Source organism: Lissotriton vulgaris, chromosome 1_1, assembly GCF_964263255.1.
Source record: "Lissotriton vulgaris chromosome 1_1, aLisVul1.2, whole genome shotgun sequence".
NCBI lineage: Eukaryota > Metazoa > Chordata > Amphibia > Caudata > Salamandridae > Lissotriton > Lissotriton vulgaris.
This window is the reverse complement of record NC_141685.1, coordinates 1,769,129,096-1,769,149,680: the sequence shown is the minus strand read 5'-3', so window position 1 is coordinate 1,769,149,680 and position 20,585 is coordinate 1,769,129,096. Positions and strand designations below refer to the sequence as shown.

Sequence of the window (20,585 nt, the reverse complement as noted above, 5' to 3'; positions counted from 1 at the left end):
CCCGTGTCTATTGGCAGATCATTCACTGATCACCTTCTCCCTATCCCCCTTCTCATCACCTAAACCCACTCCTGCGAGAAATGTCTGGGCACGATCATGGAACCGCGTTGATATCAAATCTTTATCTACCTTTCTTTCCTCTTCCAGCCCCGATCTTACCGCGCTGCCTTCCTCTGGTCAGGTAGAAGCTATCAACTACTGGCTGCGGGCCGGGTGCGACACCATCGCTCCTCTAAAACGCATCGAAACCAAACGCCCTAAGAATGCAAACCGCTGGTTCTCGGACGATCTAAAGATCCAAAAACTCACTCTCCGCCAAGCTGAACGACAATGGAGACGGAACTATTGCTCTGTTGCTAAAACCCGGTATACCGAACTTCTTTCACAATATAAGAAAGCCATACTAGACACTAAGAAAACCTATTTCTCATCCAAAATCCAACTCGCGGAGAACCGGCCAAGAGAAATTTTCTCCATCGTTCAAGACATTGCCTTTTCCGACAGAGCCTCACTCAAACCATCCCCCTCACAACCACTATGTGACTCCCTCAATCATTTCTTCCTTGACAAAATCAGCAAAATCAAAACTAAAATTCCTCCTCCATCCCTGGCCTTCACTGACCCCCGCCGTCCTCCGGCCATGGCACACCTGGACTCAATTCCCCCCCTCTCGACCCATTCATTTCTCTCCATCCTTCCGTTGGTCAAATCTGGCTCCCCGATGGACCCCTGCCCTGCCTACATCTTAAAGCAGATCTACACCCACTGCCCTTCACCACCTTTAGCGCTTCTTAACAGCTCGCTGGCTCAGGGCATCGTTACCCCTGCACTCAAATCGGCAGTGATCTTTCCGATCCTAAAAAAACCTGGAGCGGATCCTTCGGATTCAGTCAACTACCGCCCCATTTCCCTTTTGCCTTTCCTGGCAAAGGTATTGGAACGACACGTGGTAAAAACCTTGAGTGAGTTCGTGGAGAGACATGGTGTTTTGGCCCCTAGACAGGCCGGTGTCCGCCCAGCCCACTCAACTGAGTCCGTGATAACATCGGTTCTGGATAACCTACGACAAGGAATGGATACCAATCAACATCAGGCCCTGATCCTCTTAAATCTTTCCGCCGCATTCGACACGGTGGACCATACCATCTTACTTTCACGCGTCGAGGCGGCGGGAATCGGAGGAACAGCCCTGCTATGGTTATCCTCCTTTTTGAGCGGCCTGACTCAGGCGGTTCGCTTGGGAGAGTTCTCTGCTGAATTTCAACCCATCCAGTGCGGGGTCCCCCAGGGTTCCTCTTTGTCCCCCCTTTTATTTAACCTTTACATCGCCCCCCTCATCTTTGCTTTACAGCAACTGGAGGTTTCTGTGCACAACTACGCAGATGATCTCCAGCTCATTTTTTCCCTTTCCTCTTCCCCCGAGTCTATGTCTAATGTTCAGTCCATCATGACTTTCATCCAGGACTGGATGAATTTCAACCACCTGAAACTCAATCCCGATAAAACGGAGTTGGTGTTGACAGGTGGTTGCTCCAGTCCCTGGTCCTCTTCCTTTTGGCCCCCTTCTTTAGGTTCCCCACCCACTCCTGTCTCTTCCGTCAAAACCCTTGGGTTCAAAATCAATAACCAACTCTCCCTACACTCTCAAGTCTCTGCTGTTTTATCCTCAGCCTTCCTCTCCCTCAGGACAATTCGCAGAGTCTCACGATTCTTCGCCCCAGACGCGCTCAAATTAATACTCCTGGCCATGGTAACATCCCGCCTAGACTATGGCAATGCTCTCTACCATGGCATGCCCGACTATCTTATGAGGCGTCTTCAACTGGTTCAAAACCAGGCCGCTCGGCTGGTTTTTAACCTATCTAAATCACATCATGTAACTCCCCTTCTCTTCTCCTTGCACTGGCTCCCTGTCTGGCAGCGCGCCTTATTCAAGCTCGGCTGCACCATCTTTAAAGCCCGGACAGGTTCTGCCCCCTCCTTCATCAACTCGGCCATCCAAAACTACACTCCCTCACGAGATCTCCGATCCTCTTCTCACCACCTTCTCGTGGTTCCCCGTTTCAAACGGAAGAAGGGGGGTGGTTCCAAGTTTGCAACCGCTGGTCCAGCTTTTTGGAATTCTCTCCCATTTTCTCTCAGAACCTGCACCCAGTACCCCCTCTTTCGCAGAAACCTCAAGACTTTCCTCTTCGCCCAAGCCTTCCCATCTTGAATGGTCACCTTCCCTACCTCTCCTACTCCCCGTGTAGCAGTTGCCAGTTAAGCGCCAAGAAATCGCTAGGTGTACGAGCGCTATACAAATCCCTTCAAATTCAAATTCAAATTCAAATGGTGGCCTCAGATCCCGAACATAGCCGAAGGCCAGTCGTTCTTAGTAGATTCTCCGAATTACATATTTACAACCGATGCATCCCTCGCGGGGTGGGGAGCACATCTGGAAGGGCTGACACTCAAGAGCAACTAGGACACCCAGCAACGGTCCTTACACATCCATCTATTGGAGTTAAAAGCAATATTCCTGGCCATGAAACCCTTTCTCAATCAATAAATAAATCAATCAATCAATCAATCAGGCGTTTGTTAAGCATGACTACTCACCCGTTAGGATCTCAAGGCACTTGGGGGGGTTTCACAAGCTCCATTCCATCAAGGCGGGGTCTGTCGAAGAGCCAGGTTTTGAGGTTTCTTGCGAAGATGGGGAGCGATATTGTCTGTCTGAGGTGGAGCAGCAGGGCGTTCCAGGCTCGGGCCGCGAGGAAGGAGAAGGAACGCCCTCCCGATCTGGTCTTTCTGGTGTGGGAGATCGTAGCGTAGGAGAGCTGGCAGATTGTAGGGTCCTCTGAGGTGCGTGGAATTTGAGTTGGCTGTTCAGGTATGCTGGTCCAGTGTCGTGGAGGGCCTTGTGAGTGTGGGTGAGCATCTTGAAGGTGACTATAGCTTTGATGGGGAGCCAGTGGAGTGTGCGCAGGTGCTGGGAGATGTGGCAGTGTATTGGCAGGTCAAGGACCAGTCTTGCAGCGACATTCTGGATGTTCTGTAGCTTGCGGTGAGGTTTTTGTTTATTCCGGCGTACAGTGCGTTGCCGTAGTCGAGTCTGCTGCTGACCAGGGTATGAGTGACGGTCTTTCTGTGTTCGAGGGGGATCCATTTGAAGGTCTTACGTAGGAGGCAGAGGGTGTGGAAGCAAGAGGACGAGATGGAGTTGATCTGGCGGTCTATTTTGAGCTCGGAGTCCAGGATGATTCATAGGTTGCTTGTGTGGTCCGTGGGGGTGGGCGGTTTTCTCAGGTCGGGGGGCCACCAGGTGTCATTCCATGCATCGGGGTTTGGGCCCATGATGAGTACTTCTGTTTTGTTGGTGTTTAGTTGTAGCCAGCTGTGTTTCATCCATTTGGCAATGGCTTCCATGCCTTCTCGAAAATTGTGTCTGGTGGTATTGGGTTTGTTGGATAGGAAGAGGATGTGTTGGGTGTCGTCTGCGTATGACACAATGTTGAGTCCGTAGGTTCTGATGATGGTGGTGAGCGGAGCCATGTAGACATTGAAGAGTGTAGGACTGGGGGACTTCGCAGGTGGTAGGTGTAGGGTCGGAAAGGAAAGGTGGAAGTCTGACCGGCTGCATTCTGTCGGAGAGGAAGGAGCAGATCCAGTTGAGGGCCTTGTCTTGGATCTCTGCGTCATGGAGTCTGCGTAATAGGGTGCGGTTGGAGACTGTGTCGAGCGCCGCTGAGAGGTCATGGAGGATGAGAGCTGCTGTTTCTTCTTTGTCCAGTAGGATGCGGATGTCATCTGTTGCAGCAAGGAGGGCGATATCCCTACTGTGTTTTTTTCTGAAGCCGGATTGGGAGGAGTTGAGTATGTTGTGATCTTCGATGAATGTGGGGAGAGGGCTGTTGATGTCTTTCTTGATGACTTTTGCTGGGAACGGGAGCAGGGAGATGGGTCTGTAGTTTTTGAGCTTGGTGGGGGTCCGCCGAGGGTTTCTGCAGGAGGGGGTTGACCTTGGCGTGTTTCCAGCCGTTGGGGAACGTGGCAGTTTCAGGGAGTGGTTGATGGTGTGGCAAAGCATGGGTGTAATGGTGTCAGTGACTCTGTTGAAAATGTGGTGGGGCAGGGGTCCATAGGGGCCCGAGTGGATTGACTTCATCGTCTTCAGTGTGTCTTTGGTGGTGAGGGCTGTTTAGTTGTCGATCGCTGGCTTGAGGGTGTCGGGGTGGTTGGTGAGGATTCAGTGTGTTGGTTGTCTTCATCAAAGTTGTCGTAGATGCTCTTGATTTTGTGGTGGAAAAAGGGGCTGAATTTGTCGCAGGGTTCTTATGAGGGAGGAATGTTGATGGACACGCTGGTGGGTTCGGCGAACTCATTAATGATGTTGAAGAGTTCTTTGCTGTGTGCGTGAGTGGAGATTTTGTCTCCAATCGCTTTTTTCCTCGTTTTTCTGATGAGTTGGAGGTGGGCGTTGGCGGCAGCTGTGAAGTTGTTGTAGGCTTCAGTGGATTTGATGTTCCTCCAGGCCTTTTCTAGGTGGCACCAATCATTTTAGGAGCATCAGTTGTAATTCGGTCAGACAATACAACAAGTATGCACTCTCTAAACAAACAAGGAGGGACAAGATTGACTACGCTATCCCTACAGGCCCAGCAGATTTGGGATTAGGCAATTCAGCACCAGATAACGTTGACAGCCGAACATGTTCCAGGAGTGGCCAGAATACTGACGAATTCCTTTAGCACGTCAATCACAGCCAACCACGAGTGGAAACTCCACCAATCGACGCTGGATCGCATCTTCCTGTTATGGGGCAAGCCGAAGTTAGACCTGTTTGCGAACAGTCTGAACCCCAAATGACAATTCTTTGCCAGCTGGCTACCCCAACAGGAATCGTGCGGGAATGCGTTTTTGATAAATTGGTCCAAGATTTATGCTTACGCTTTTCCTCTGATTCGATTATTCCCAAGGGTGCTACGGAAGATGAGGAAAAAACCTTGCTGAATACTACTCTTAGCACCCAAGTGGCCTAGCCAGTTCTGGTTCACAGAGCTTCTCCTCCTATCGGGGTGCAAACCCAGGTTGTTACGTCCAATCTCAAACTTGCTAACAACGAATCACAGCCAAGTCTGTCATCCGGACCCATCATCGCTACGATTGTCGGCTTGGCTCCTGAACACTGTGAGATTGCCGATCTGACCATCCTTGCTGACTTTCAGGAAGTCCTTATGAATGCTAGAGCGCCCTCCACTATCAAAACTTACACGCTTAAGTGGAAGAGATTCTGCCATTGGTGTGCAAGTTCTGTAGTACATCCTATTCAATCTCTGCCAGAACAGTTACTACCTTTCTTCCTGCAGCTGGCTAAATCTGGCCTCTCCCATTCGTCCATTAAGATTTTCCTCACTACATTATCCAGATTTTGTTGGCATAATGGGTCACAGTCGCTTTGGTCATCAAGAATTATAAAACAATTTCTCCAAGGATTGTTATGATGTTCCCTACAATTAGGCGTCCACCTACGCCTTAGCATCTCAACATTGTATTGGCACAACTTATGAAGAGCCCATTGGAGCCCATTCATAGAGCAGACCTCAAATACATTACATGGAAAATGTCTCTAGTGCTAGCTCTTATCTCAGCCAGACGAGTAAGCGACATACATGCTTTCCCTATTCATCATCCTTTCCTTCAATGTGCAAGGTACTCTGTTATACTTCGTACCAAACCTACCTTCATCCCTAAGGCCAATCTGATTTTCATTTAAATGAACCAGTCATTGAAAACTTTTTTCCCAAATCCGCAAACACCAGCGGAAATATCTTTACATTCCTTGGATCTAAAGAGGTGTATAAAATTCTACTTACAAAAGACCCCTAGCATCCACAAGACTGATCAGCTTTTTGTAGCTTATGGTAAAATCAGAAAGGGAATTCCGATTACTAAGCAAAGAATAGAGCATTGGATATTATCAGCATTATCATTTTGCCATCAGCAAGCAGGCAAACCTTTATCTTCCACAGTGAAAGCTTACTCTATGAGAGCTGTCTCCTCTTCAACTGCTCTCTTTGCCAGTGTGCATCTACAGCAGATCTGCAGAGCAGCAACCTGGTCCAGCAGGCACACTTTTACCAGGCAGTACTGTCTGGAAGCTACAAGCAATGCGAACACAGCTGTGGGACAAGCGGTTCTGGGTAATCTTTTTTAATAAGGTGAGCCTCTCTCCTTCCCACCTTCCTATATGTTTAACTATTGCTTTTATTTAATTGATATTTGAATTAAGTTTGTCATATCAAGTATACATTGTCATGTACATTTGTATATTTAATTACATATATGCAGGCGAATGTCTCTGTGTATATATATATATATATATATATATATATATATAAATATATATATATATATGAGGTATGTCCAGTTCCCAACGTAAGCAGCACAGCGCAATCAGCCACACCAACAAACAGGAACCGGCGAGACCCAAGATGGTGCAAAATAGTATTTTTATTTAGTTTTCAGCCCAGCACCAGTCCGCCCAGCATAGATATATATAGATATATATGTATATATATAGATATACATATATATACATACATATGTATTCCAAGCACAATCCAATAATGTACGCTCTCAGGACAGTAAGCAGTTCACCAGTGTATAGTCCAAGTTTATTACACAACGCATTTCGACTGTAGGCACAGCCTTGTTCACTTGTAATGTGCATACCAACAAAGGTAACTGATAAAGTTTCAAGCGAGTAAACGAAGTGGAAGAAGGAGTATGCCAATTGACAAAACCATGACAGCCATGATGTAATGGTGAACACATAATGCATAACATGTAATAAAATGAAATTAAGTCATCCAACAATAAGATGCACACAGGGAATGCGGTAATGTCAAATACATACATACGAAATCACAATATAGTCTGTGACAACATTACATACAGAAGCTAATATGTAATCTGGATCAGGAAATAGTCCCATATACAGTTAATGATTATCCTGTCTCCAAACAATCAATCTATTTGCGGGATGTCCTCCCTCCCGTCCGTACCCAGTATTAGCCCGTGCAAAAGTGAACAAGGACTCCTGAGGCGGAAGCCGGGAGTTTAGGGCTCTCATTTTTTAAATGTATTACTGTATTTGTTTATTTAGCGCCAATATTTCCCTAACTATTTAGAATTGGTTTGTTCTGTTTTAATCACCCCCCACTGACGCATCTTGCTGCATCTTACCTCCAGAGTCCCCTGAAACCTCAGGAAGCCGTTTTGGGCTCCTGTTGATTTTCGCCCTCATTCCCTCCAGGCGCAGACTTCGGGCGCCATCTTGGGGGAGGACGAGGACAGCGCTCTAGTGTCTGGGCGATTTGGGCCTAAACACTATAAAAGAGCATACTACAATCTGTCCATTACTTTGAACAAGGACTCCTGAGGCGGAAGCCGGGAGTTTAGGGCTCTCATTTTTAAAATGTATTACTGTATTTGTTTATTTAGCTCTGATATTTCCCTAACTATTTAGAATTGCTTTGTTCTGTTTTAATCACCCCCCACTGCTGCATCTTGTCGCATCTTACCTCCAGAGTCCCCTGAAACCTCAGGAAGCCGATTTCGGGCTCCTGTTGATTTTCGCCCTCATTCCCTCCAGGCGCAGACTTCGGGCGCCATCTGGGGGGAGGACGAGGACAGCGCTCTAGTGTCTGGGCGATTTGGGCCTCAACACTATAAAAGAGCATACTACAATCTGTCCATTACTTTGAACAAGGACTCCTGAGGCGGAAGCCGGGAGTTTAGGGCTCTCATTTTAAAAATGTATTACTGTATTTGTTTATTTAGCGCCGATATTTCCCTAACTATTTAGAATTGCTTTGTGCTGTTTTATTCACCCCCCACTGCCGCATCTTGCCGCATCTTACCTCCAGAGGCCCCTGAAACCTCAGGAAGCCGATTTCGGGCTCCTGTTGATTTTCGCCCTCTGTTAAAATCTAGTTTGCGACGTAAACATTATTGGCGCCATCTTGTCCCTTTTAGGCTCATATGTGCGCGTAAGTAGCAGCCATTTTGAATGCCATGGCCTCTCTGCCCACTGCCGATAGCCAGCACGTCTCTCTCTCTCTCCCTCTGACCTCGCAAGCATCCCCCGCGCACTGACAGCCCCCGCTCCCACATGCTTGGGCCATAAACCACTCCTTCAGCGCGGCCCTGCCTCGGAGCCACATCCCGTACCCGGCTAACACCTCCCTCCATCCCTTTCATGATCACACATCCTTTGATGAACCCCCTTCCTCTGTGCCCGATTGTCCGGCCCGATCCCAGGCCACCACCTGGCCCAGCGGATGCTGTTTATTGCCCCCTACAGTTGGAAGCTGCCCCTCTTCAAAGGATCTACGACTGATCAAAGCCCCCACCCCATGTGATCCGATCAGTTGCACACATTCCGGGAACCGGCGGAATGTCCAGCTGCACGATAGTCATCACCTACTGAGATCGGGTGGGGACTTCTACTGTAAATGTGTGTGGGAACGGGCTTGAAGCGGGGATTCCGAGGATGTCTTTCCGTACATCAAAGTATTGACAAAGATGTGTTTCATGCAATAAAGCCATAAACCTGTGTATAAGAGGCCAGGCCTCAGAGATGCGGTTAGAGCACCTTGAGAAGATACCCTGTTGTCTGGTTTGATGTGTTCTGCTCCGTCGGAATAAACTTCTGTTTCCTGCCTTCCAGTCTCCAGCGCCTGCCTCTTTGTTTGGTAATTTCGAGTGGTATGAGAGGCGACTAACGCCGGGCAATACTTAAAGGTTATCGGTTGAAATCTGCCTACCCTTTTACAATTGGCGTCCCAAGCGTGGGGCCCATCAGCGACACGTGGATCCAGTGGGAGAGGTCCTGACGACAGAGTGAACGACTGCAATGATCGGGAGTGCACCTGCCCGATAGACCCTCGTCTGGCAGCCAATCATCCGAACTTCACCGGTTCCGAGCAAACCTCTCTCGAGTGATATACGGTCCTGACTGGGAACCATCAGGAGTGCCGCGGCAATTACGGAGAATAGGTCCGGGTAAGGTCGTGTAATACGACAAATTGCAAAACGATTGTTTGAAAATACTAGTATTGCTCATTTTTTGTTTTTGAGATATTCTTTGCCTGCAAATGGGGAAGAATAGAAATATTCTCTCTTCCTTTGCAGATAGTAAAGGGTAGGTAACGCGGACTTTTGTCCCCCTTTGTAATCTGTCGTGCCTATTTTTCTCCCCACTGATTGATTGATTGTCCGAACATTGATTGTTCGAAGTTGGTTCTTTTGAGATATTCTCTGTTTGCAAATAACGTAGAATAGAAATATTCTGTCCAGTCTTTGCAAGTAGTGTAGGATAGGTAGTGCGGACCTTTGTCCCCCTTCGTAATCTGTCATGCCTATCTTCTCCCCACTGATTGGTAGTTGGTTCAGCCCGGACCGCTTATTAGAGATGAACCATCCAGCTCCACTGGAAGGCACCCCTATTAAGGACATGTTCACTAAATATGGACTAGTTGCTGTAGCTTATAGTAAGCTATTGCATAAATATATAAGAAAGGATCAGGAAAGTCAGTGGCCACTGATAGGATCCTTTGGTGACGATAAAATAAACGTGCTGGAAACAGCCCTTCGTAACAATAAGACAACGCCCACTATGCTTGATATTCTCGGCATGTGGCGCAAAAAAGCAGAGCAACGGAAAAAGAGAAGCGAAGTTAGATTAGAGAAAGAGCTACGAAAAGCAGCTCACCTAGCTGCTAAAAAGTTAGAGGAAGAGATAAAGGAGAGAGAGGAAGCCAAACAGAAGCAAGAGTTCGAAACATCGGGCCAGTGCCCCGTTAGAACACCCTCTACGCTCTACCCTGATTTGCCCTCGAAACAACGAGTGAACGATGATTTATTACTAGGTCCCCCAATCATCTACATGCCCCCTCCATACGCCCCTTCCCAACCCTTAGTACAGCACCCGCAGCCCCCTAGTACAGGTGAGAACAGTGCCAGGACCCCGGTACTCACGGCCTCCGCGCCGGAGAATGAACCGATTAAGCAAAGATAAACGAGCAGGGATCGATAAGATAGTGAAGACACTGGTCGAACGAAGATAGAGTGAGGAATACGTAACGGCTATGTACAATTTATATAGCCAATAGCCACAGACGACACTTTGTTGTGCGATTTTGTTATCACACCCTCAATGCCTACGAAGACCGATACCAAGACAAAGGTCCTGAGAGCCTAACGACTCTGTATAGGAAAGTTGACATTGGGGATGAAGGCGAGTGTGATGTGGCGGACCTCTTCACACGTACGCTTGAAGTTTTCCGCCACCTCACTGAACAGAGGCTAGAAACTAACGCTACGACTCCTGTAGCGACCGAACCCCGAACAGAAAAAACGGACACAATGATGCCTATAAAGGAGGCCGCTCCCTACTGAGTTCCCCCACGAGGACAGGGAACACATGATGATATTAACCACCAAGATTCGAGAGGGAGGGTAGTTTACAACAGGGTCTACCAACCATGGGATCGGCAAGACATCCTGACTTTCCGAAAATCCTTGCCTGATTTACGAAAGAACCCCACTGCCTTTTATACTGAATTAGGCACAGCCTTGGATTCGACAATTATGACCCTAGCGGACATCGATTTGTTTTTCGGGCTATGTCTGCCAGCTGATGTGTGGAAGCAAATCCGGAAAGTCAACCACCTTGAGCTGTTCAGACATACCTGGTCACAACTTGATGACATAGATAGACAACGAGAGCCTGGACAGAAACCTTTAAAATCCATTTTAGACCTCCCAGGCAAGATCGTTCAGAAATTAAAAACCCTGATCCCAGAAAAGAAGGTGGACTGGTCGATAGTAACGGCCTGCCGCCAGAAACCCCAGGAAGACGTATCAGAATACTTCTCCCGGTTTGAGACGGTGTTTTCCGATTACAGTGGCCAGGACATGACCACTGCAACCGGACATCATCTGTTTGTCCAGAATTATGTCAAAGGTCTGTCGCAGGAACTCTCGCAGAAACTACAGACTAGCGAGAGTAGTTGGGCGGCCTCCAAACCCGCGGCTATCCTTCAGATGGCCCAGTACTTTGAGCATCAAAAGAATGAGAACGATACGGCGACTGAGAAAAAGAAAAAGGACCTGAAAGAAAGGGTGATGATCGCACAGTTGCAAGGGGTGACTATAGGAAGGGAACAGTACAAAAGAAATTACCAATCGAATGCTCCTAGAAATCCACCCCCTAGAGACCGTACATCCGCACCCTACGCTGGACGTAAAGACATCGATGAGAACCAGTGTGCATTTTGCAAGGGATTTGGTCATTGGAAATCACAGTGCCCGGTTCTGCAAGAAACGAACAAAAATAGGGACACAAGAGACGTAGCGGGTGGGCCAAGAAATAGAGGACAGGGACGAGGGTACACGAACAACACCAACAACGACAGGCCAGGCAGACCGAACACATTTGACCGTCCCCGACAGAACCAGTACCAACAGCCTGACTGCGAAGACACCCACGACTTCACATAGGACTGCCAAGGGCAAGGGAGGGATCCAGTCGAGCTCTATGTTGACCAGCAAGGTCCTTATGTCACCGCTAAGGTCCTGGGTACGAAGTCTCCATTTTTGGTAGACACTGGCGCAACACGTAGTGCGTTATCTAAACAACTGATTCCAAGGGCACCCTTGTCTGGCTCACACGTAACATCAATAGGTTTTGATGGAACGCCCTCCACTAATCCCTTGTCCACACCGATCTCCTTGGACTTGAAAAATAACACCACTGACATGACGTTTTTGCTCTCATCCAACTCCCCCGACGCCATTATGGGACTTGACTTACTGAAACATTTCCGAGCTACTATTAGGTGTTCACAAGACGGAGTTCGAGTCATTCTGTACGACAACCCGACTCTGCTCAGACTTTGTCCCACACGACGCATGTTCTCCATCACTGATGCTGACTTGTCTCTACTCGACACCCTACCTCTGTACCTGTGGGCCAAAACAGACTCGAACGTAGGACGCATGATGATCGACCCAGTGCACATAACTGTTCGACAGGACGCAATACTCCCAAAACTTCCACAATATCGGATATCGCCCGAGGGCGAGAAGGCATTGGTAAAGATCATCCAGTCCCTGATAGATGCAGGAGTGGTAGAGGAAGTAGTTAGCAATGTTTGCAACAGCCCTATCCTACCCATTGTAAAGAAGCAGGGTGAGGGAGATGAGAAAGCGTACCGATTCATCATTGACCTACAAGAGGTCAACAAAGTAGTTGTACCTCAGTACCCCGTAGTCTCAGACATCATCACCATTCTGACTCTGATTCCTTCCACTGCCACCACCTTCACTGTAATCGACCTCAAGAATGCATTCTTCTCCATCCCCATCCACCCAGACAGCTGATACCTTTTCGGCTTCACCTTAAAAGCCAGCTCATATAGATTCTGTAGAGCACCCCAAGGCTACACTGAAAGTCCCAGCATCTATAGCCAGGCCCTCAAGAGACAGCTGGACGCAGTCCAGTTACCGGATGGAGTGGTGTTGATACAGTATGTCGATGATATCCTTTTGGCGGCCGACACCACTCCACTTGCAGTGACAGCCACCATCCAACTCCTGCACTTCCTCGCGGAAAATGGCCACTAGGTCTCCAAGAAGAAGTTGCAATTCTGCCAACCCCAGGTCACTTACCTAGGCCACCTCTTGTCCAAAGACGGGAGAAAAATTACACCCGATCAAATTCAAACCATTCTAGAAACCCCTGTTCCTAAGACCCAGAAACAAGTCCGCTCCCTGGTAGGCCTCACCTCCTTCGGTGGACAGTGGTTACCAAATTTCAGCCTCATTGTGAAACCACTACTTTCCATGCTGGCTAAAGATGTCCCCTTCCCGCTCCCTTGGATCCCTGAATGCCAATCCTCCTTCAAAGAACTTCGAGATGCCCTTTGTTCTGCACCAGTCCTAGGAACCCCCGATTACACGAAGCCCTTCTCCCTCTACACTCACGAAAGGGAGGGGTACGCTTTGTCTGTACTGACTCAGTCCATCGGCCCCAAGCAACGCCCATGTGCCTACTTCTCTGCCACTCTTGACCCCGTAGCCAGAGCTTTGCCTGCCTGCCTTCGAGCTGTAGCTGCCGCTGCTGTCGCTATCCGACAAAGTGAGGGGATCGTGCTCTCGAACTCCCTCACGGTGTTAGTGCCCCATGCGGTTGACACCCTCCTGAACCAGACTAAGACGCAGCATCTGATTAGTGCACGACTGACTGGGTACGAACTGACTCTGCTTGCACCCCACATCACACTGAAAAGATGCACCACGCTGAATCCAGCCACTTTGTTGCCCCTACCTGAGAACGACCCCAATGTGTCCCCTATACATGACTGTGTAACCCTCACGGACGAACAGACTAGGAGTTGGGTTGACCTCCGAGACACTGCCTTCCCAGATCCTGACGGAGAGCTATGGGTGGATGGCTCTTGTATCAAACTCCCCGATGACACCACCTCAGCTGCTTATGCAGTTACCACAGCCCGAACTGTAGTTGAGACCGCCCATATCACACAACGATCTGCACAGGCAGAGGAATTGATTGCCCTCACACAAGCGTGTATCCTAGCAGCAGGGACGACAGCAAATATTTACACAGACAGCCAGTATGCCTTCGGGGTGGTTCATCATTTCGGGCTCTTGTGGAAGGAGAGGGGATTCCTGACCTCACACGGCACACCCATCCTGCACGGAGATCTAGTCTCCGCTCTAACTGAAGCGGTCCTCCTTCCCAAACAACTTGCTGTAATCAAATGCCAAGCACACAAAAAGGTGACGGACATTATTGGTCAGGGGAATGCACTGGCGGACATCACTGCCCGGACCACAGCTGAGAATAGGACAACGACACGCATGTACGTGACCAGGTCACAAACAGAAAGATGGAAAGACGCTAGGGAGACTATTAGGGACATTCAGATGGCCAGCTCACCACACGAATTGACTGAATGGGCACGGGTGGGACTGAAAGACGATGAAGGCTGCTGGTGGACAAAAGACACGAACAAATGGTTGCTACCCAACTCATACCTGATCCCCATACTGACCATGGCACACTCTCCTGCACACATAGGATCTGCCCCTATGGCCGAACTTGTCTCCAGAGTTTGGCACAATGACAAGATCACAGACTCAGCTAAACGTCTGGTCCAACAATGTCTGATATGCCTGCAACACAACCCTGGGAATGGAACTGTAGTACCCCGGGGAGGGTTTGGGGTCCCCAATCATCCCTTTGAAGTCCTGCAGATGGACTACATCCAGCTAGAAATATGCCAAGGTCTGAAGTATGTACTTGTTGTCGTGTGCGCATTTAGCAAGTGGGTGGAAGTCTATCCAACTCGCGACAACACTGCCATTGCTACTGCAAAGGTATTAATCAAGGAATTCTTCCCTCGCTACGGCCTTTGTCTAATTTTGTGGAGCGACAATGGCCCCCACTTTGTAGCCGAGGTTATCCAACTCATCTTGATGGGGTTGGGTGTAAACCAGAAATTTCATGCAGTCTTCCACCCCTAATCTGCTGGACTGGTTGAGCGACATAATGCCACACTGAAGCTCAAACTAGCTAAGATAGTGGCTACCACAGGACTGAAATGGCCGGACGCTCTCCCACTGGCATTGCTATCAATGCGTTCCACCGCCACCAAACACCATTTGACCCCTTACGAGGTCGTTTTCGGCCGACCTATGAGCGTTTGCTCTGCACCAAAACCGACATCTATTCACGACGTCCCGGATGTCCTAATGTCTGACTATTTGTACAATCTGACTAAAACACTGTCTGTTATTCATCAACAGGTGCTGCAGGCCATTCCCAATGCTTCCAGGGGTCCCGGTCACGATATCCAACCTGGGGACTACGTATTGATCCGAAACTTCCAGCGTGCAAAGAGTCTGGAACCCCGGTGTACGGGCCCCTGGCAAGTCTTGATCACCACCCGAACAGCTCTTCGTGTGGAAGGAAAGCGAAATTGGCTGCATGCACACCATTGCAAGAAAATCCCCTCAACCCTGACGACGATTGAAGACGTGGCCACCCAAGAAGAGCTCCTGAACAAAGACCGACCATCCCTGAGCTGTTACCCTGATACAGAGACACTTGAACTGGCAGAATTCCTCGATCCCACTGTGCCATCCAGAGAAGGGTATAACCTGCGACGAAAGGAGGGAGCTTCGGCTAAGCAGACCACTGACTAAGTTACAATTCTCAGAGCGGTGGCCTAACACTACTAAGGCTGCCAGGAGAGAAACCAAACGGAGTTTGTGGTTCTGCCCACTACCGAGCCCCTTGAAGATGATGGAGGCGCCCGATACGAAGATGATGGAAGCGCCTGATACGAAGAGGATGGAAGCACCCGGCACGAAGATGATGGAAGCAATCGGACATCCGAAGACCCACTACAGAAACCAAAAGACTGACAAAATACACAGCTCAAAGACTATTGCCCTCTTTATCGCCTTTCTCTTTTGCCTCCTCCTCATGACCACCCTCTGGATTGTGGAAGAGAGCGCACAAGCTCATAAGACATTTCTAACTACTGCACAGCCTACCACCATGAAAGAACACTATCTGGTCTCTCTTTCACCTCAACTCCGAGAGAGACGTAAGGAGTTCTGGAACAACTCCTTCGTGCAGTTGCTGCACCAACACAACCTTGCTGCCAATGCCACAAATTGCTGGATCTGTGGGTTGTTACCACATGCCACTGGACATTCCATCCCCTTCATTCCTTCACCTTTCTCCGTTCATAGTTCCTGCCTTGCTTGGCTGATCCTCTTGCAAGAGAGTTACAGGGATAATGCCACTTCCAGCAAAACTGTGTCACACTTTTTTCATGGGGTCTGGCTGAACAAAACAGGAAGAACTGCTGCTCCCTTTTTCCCTCTGACATCCAACGCCTCTATTCACATGGACATCCCTGCCAAAGAACGGGTTGAAATGCAGGTGTTCAACAACCCAGCCAGACCCACCTTCTCCTACCTCCGGAAACGAACAGCTGCCACCCTGACTGTGGCCCTGTCTGTCGTCAACGTCTCGGGCCTTATATGCATCGAAGGCCTTGGGACACAGTTGGTGGGCAGTTGCTGCATCACCAGAACTTTGGACTCAACTGATCCACCCTCTTTTATCACCTCTCCGAACATGTACTTTGTCTGCGGTACGAAAGCCTACACCTGGCTCCCAAAGGGCTGGGGAGGTACCTGCTACATTGCCTTCATCCTTTCTCCAACCTATGTGGCACCAGCAAACCATCACCGACAAAAGCGAGCAAAAGACATTGAGCAAGCCGACTCCACCGGAGCACAGTTCCTGGACGCACTGAAGGGACTTGTTCCACTCTGGAGTCCGTTGGCGAACAGCCGTGCCATCCGACATTTGACCCAGGCAGTTGAAACAACTATGAACATTACAGCTGGCATCCTCACAAACAAATAGACGAGCTTCAGGCGGTCTGCCTGGTGGCCCTTCAGAACCGCCTTGTTCTAGATGTGGTTCTAGCGGATAGTGGAGGAGCATACCGTATCATTGGGTCCAGCTGCTGCACCTACATACCGGACAATACGCCCTCAGTCTACAAAGCCATTGAACACCTCCACAGACTTTCCTCAGAAGTTCACCAGGAACAAGAAGAATGGTCGCTTGGGAGTTGGTTCTGGAGTGCTGTAAAGGACTGGGGGTGGAGGTTGTTTATGGTCGTATTGATACCGATTGTCGTAATATGTGGATTCTGCCTGGCTGTTCAATGCTTGCCACCCCTGTGCTCACTTTTTGCTAACTGTATCTGCCCTAAGACTCTGGACTTCAAAGCTGAACGCATGAAAGCTTTGTATGAAGTAGAAATCCGTAATATGATGGAAATAGACATAGATTGACAAGCTGGCTAGATATGTTGAAAAGGGAGGACTGTTAAAATCTAGATTGCGACGTAAACATTATCAGCGCCATCTTGTCCCTTTCAGGCTCATATGTGCGGGTAAGTAGCAGCCATTTTGAATGCCATGGCCTCTCTGCCCACTGCCGATAGCCAGCGCGTCTCTCTCTCTCCCTCTGACCTCGCAAGCAACCCCCGCGCACTGACAGCCCCCGCTCTCACATGCTTGGGCCATAAACCACTCCTTCAGCGCGGCCCTGCCTCGGAGCCACATCCCGTACCTGGCTAGCACCTCCCTCCATCCCTTTCATGATCACACATCCTTTGATGAACCCCCTTCCTCTGTGCCCGATTGTCCGGCCCAATCCCAGGTACCACCTGGCCCTGCGGATGCTGTTTATTGCCCCTACAGTAGTCAATGGATCTACGACTGATCAAAGCTCCCACCCCATGTGATCCGATCAGCCGCACACATTCCGGGAACCGGCCGAATGTCCAGCTGAGCAATAGTCATCACCTACTGAAACCGGGGTGGGGACTTCTACTGTAAATGTGTGTGGGAACTGGCTTGAAACGGGCATTCCGAGGATGTCTTTCCGTACATCAAAGTATTGACAAAGATGTGTTTCATGCAATAAAGCCATAAACCTGTGTATAAGAGGCCAGGCCTCAGAGATGCGGTTAGAGCACCTCGAGAAGATACCCTGTTCTCTGATTTGATGTGTTCTGCTCCGTCGGAATAAACTTTTGTTTTCTGCCTTCCAGTCTCCAGCGCCTGCCTCTTTGTTTGGTAATTTCGAGTGGTATGAGAGGCGACTAACGCCGGGCAATACTTAAAGGTTATCGGTTGAAATCTACCTACCCTTTTACACCTCATTCCCTCCAGGCGCACACTTCGGGCGCCATCTTGGGGGAGGACGAGGACAGCGCTCTAGTGTCTGGGCGATTTGGGCCTAGACACTATAAAATGAACACCCCTTCCCGCACGCGCCAGAGGCAAGCCTTTCTGTGCCCGTCCGTGGCTGACTGGGGACAGGGGCACAAACCCCTGCCCGAATTCCTCTAGACTCCCCAAGAATGATCACATATTCTAAAGAGCAGCTAGAAAGACTCTGCCCACCTATTAGGAAAACATGCAAGGACTCATGGAAGGCTGAAATGAGGCCCTTAAGCTGTAGGACCTGCTCTCAAAATCCTAAGAACAACAATGATTACGAACACAAGACGAAATCTCTAACAATGTTTCAGATCAACTGTCGTTCGCTAAGAAAACACAAATTTGAAATATTCGATTTATTAACAGAACAACAACCAGAAGTCCTTTTTTTGACTGAGACGTGGCTAGATGAGGAGTCCACCCCAGATATTCTAGAGGCCCTACCCAAAAACTATGGCATACTAAAATTGAACCGAGATAAACAAAGGGGAGGGGGTATTGCTATTATCCATACAATCCAATTGATATGCACCCTGGAAATGGTTACGATCAAAGACAGCGAAGCCGCTTTCTTCGCGATTAAATACAGGCCTAATATAACTTTTAATGGCTACCTAATCTACCGCCCGCCAGGAGGGGCCACAAATTTTATAGAAAGTCTGACAGAGGTCATCAACCAGTCTGCTCTACGTTACAACAAACTTCTTATCCCAGGAGACTTAAACCTCCATCTTGATGAAGAAAATAATAATGATGCCCAAGGATTACTTGCATCTTTAGAAATGTTTAAACTTAAATTACAATCTTTAAAATCTACCCATAAGGCGGGTCACCTTCTTGACCCGATCTTTGCGAACTGGGAGGGATTGGTGGTCCAACCCCCTATCCAGGTACTATGGTCAGACCACTTCTTGATTAAATTCACAATCCCAGGAGGACATAAACAACCCCAACAAACCAAGCAGACAACATCTAAGCGCAGACAATGGGGGAAACTTAAACAAGTTGATCTAGAACTCGCCCTTAAGGCAGGTAGCCCCCCTTTGAAAGAAAATATAGAGGAAGCCTGGACAGACTACGAGAACTGGCTAACAAGAGCGCTAGATGCAACTGTACCTTGGACAACTAAGACACCTGTAAGATGTCTTAAATCGGCACAATGGTTTGATGCTGACTTAAAAGCTATCAAATCAAAATGCAAAAAGTTAAAGCGCATCTGGCGCAATAAATATGATGAAACAGCCAAACTTGAATACAAAATCAGTATAAAAAAATTGTCATAAAAAGATTAGAATAGCCAAAAGAAACTTTTTAGCAAAAGAATTGAATCAGCTGATAAATCTACCAAAGAACTCTTTGTCATCTACAAAGAACTCACTTCAGCTGATAGGATTGTAGCCCTAGATATTCACTCTACAGCAACTTGTGAAGCGATAGCGGACTTCTTCGTTCAAAAAGTAGAGAATATCTACAAAACCTTTCCGAATGTCATGGATGGCACAACTACTAACCATGTTACTAATGCTGAACCAACTAACACCTGTTATCTAAATCAATTTTCAGTGCCAGATAACACTGAGGTGCTGAGAATCATTCGTAGCATACAATCAGGCTCCCCCAAAGACGTAGCTCGCCCCACGATATTTAAAAACCAGGCTGAACTACTGGTAAATCATATTAGCCTAATGGCTAAATTATCTTTCCAGACGAGCCACGTACCACAAGACTGGAAAACAGCGCAGGTTATCCCTATCAAGAAAAAGGCCAATCTCAGTATAACCCAATTGGACAACTATTGTCCTATATCGCTCCTAACATTCTGCGCTAAGGTGGTGGAAAAGATAGTCAATGCCCAACTGATAAAGCACTTAGAAGAAGGGCACCATCTCCACCCCTCGCAGTCAGGATTCAGAACATATCATTTTACTAAATCAGCTCGTCTCTTTTCCACGGAGCTATTAAGAGGTAGAGTAGATGAGGGGATGACAGCTGCGCTCCTTCTATTAGATCTGAGCGTGGCATTTGACACTGTTTCCCATCCCGTACTACTCTCATGCCTTAGCGAGGCTGGAATTGATGGCCTGGCGCACAAATGGATGTGCGCATTCCTGGCTAACAGGCAATTCCAAGTCAATTGCCCTCCTTTCAAATCGGAAGTTCGAGCACTCAGACACGGGGTGCCGCAGGGCTCAATTTTGAGCCCTACACTATTCAACCTGTACATGGCACCCCTGGCCAAGATAGTTGAGGCATATGGGGTCGAGATAGTGTCATACGCGGATGACACCAGCTAGTGGTGACACTATCTCGACCACCCGAGGAAGCCTCAGCTAGTTTCTTGGCATGCCTCAGTGACCTAGCCAGATGGATGAATACCAACTGTCTATGCCTTAATGCAAATAAAACAGAGCTTCTTGTGTTGGGGAAGACTCCGTCCATCTGGTCGTCTGCATGGTGGCCATCTGAACTTGGCGCCATACCAAAGCCCTCTGAGCAGGTGAAAAACGTAGGGGTCAGATTAGACTCTACTCTGTCTCTTGAACACCACACTAGAGGGATTGCAGGCAAATGTTACGGGATCCTTAAGACACTACGCAAAACCCTAGACTCCCTCCCTGCAACCAATAGGAAAACTCTGATCCATGCTCTGGTAACACCCCATCTTGATTACAGCAACTCACTGTATATGGGCT

General features: G+C 48.5%; 1 protein-coding gene across 1 annotated transcript in view; it reads left to right on the top strand.

The window, feature by feature from the left end:
• Nucleotides 1–20,585, top strand: part of CCDC38 (coiled-coil domain containing 38) — a 2,358,499-nt gene that overhangs the window by 911,792 nt on the left and 1,426,122 nt on the right. The window lies entirely within an intron of this gene.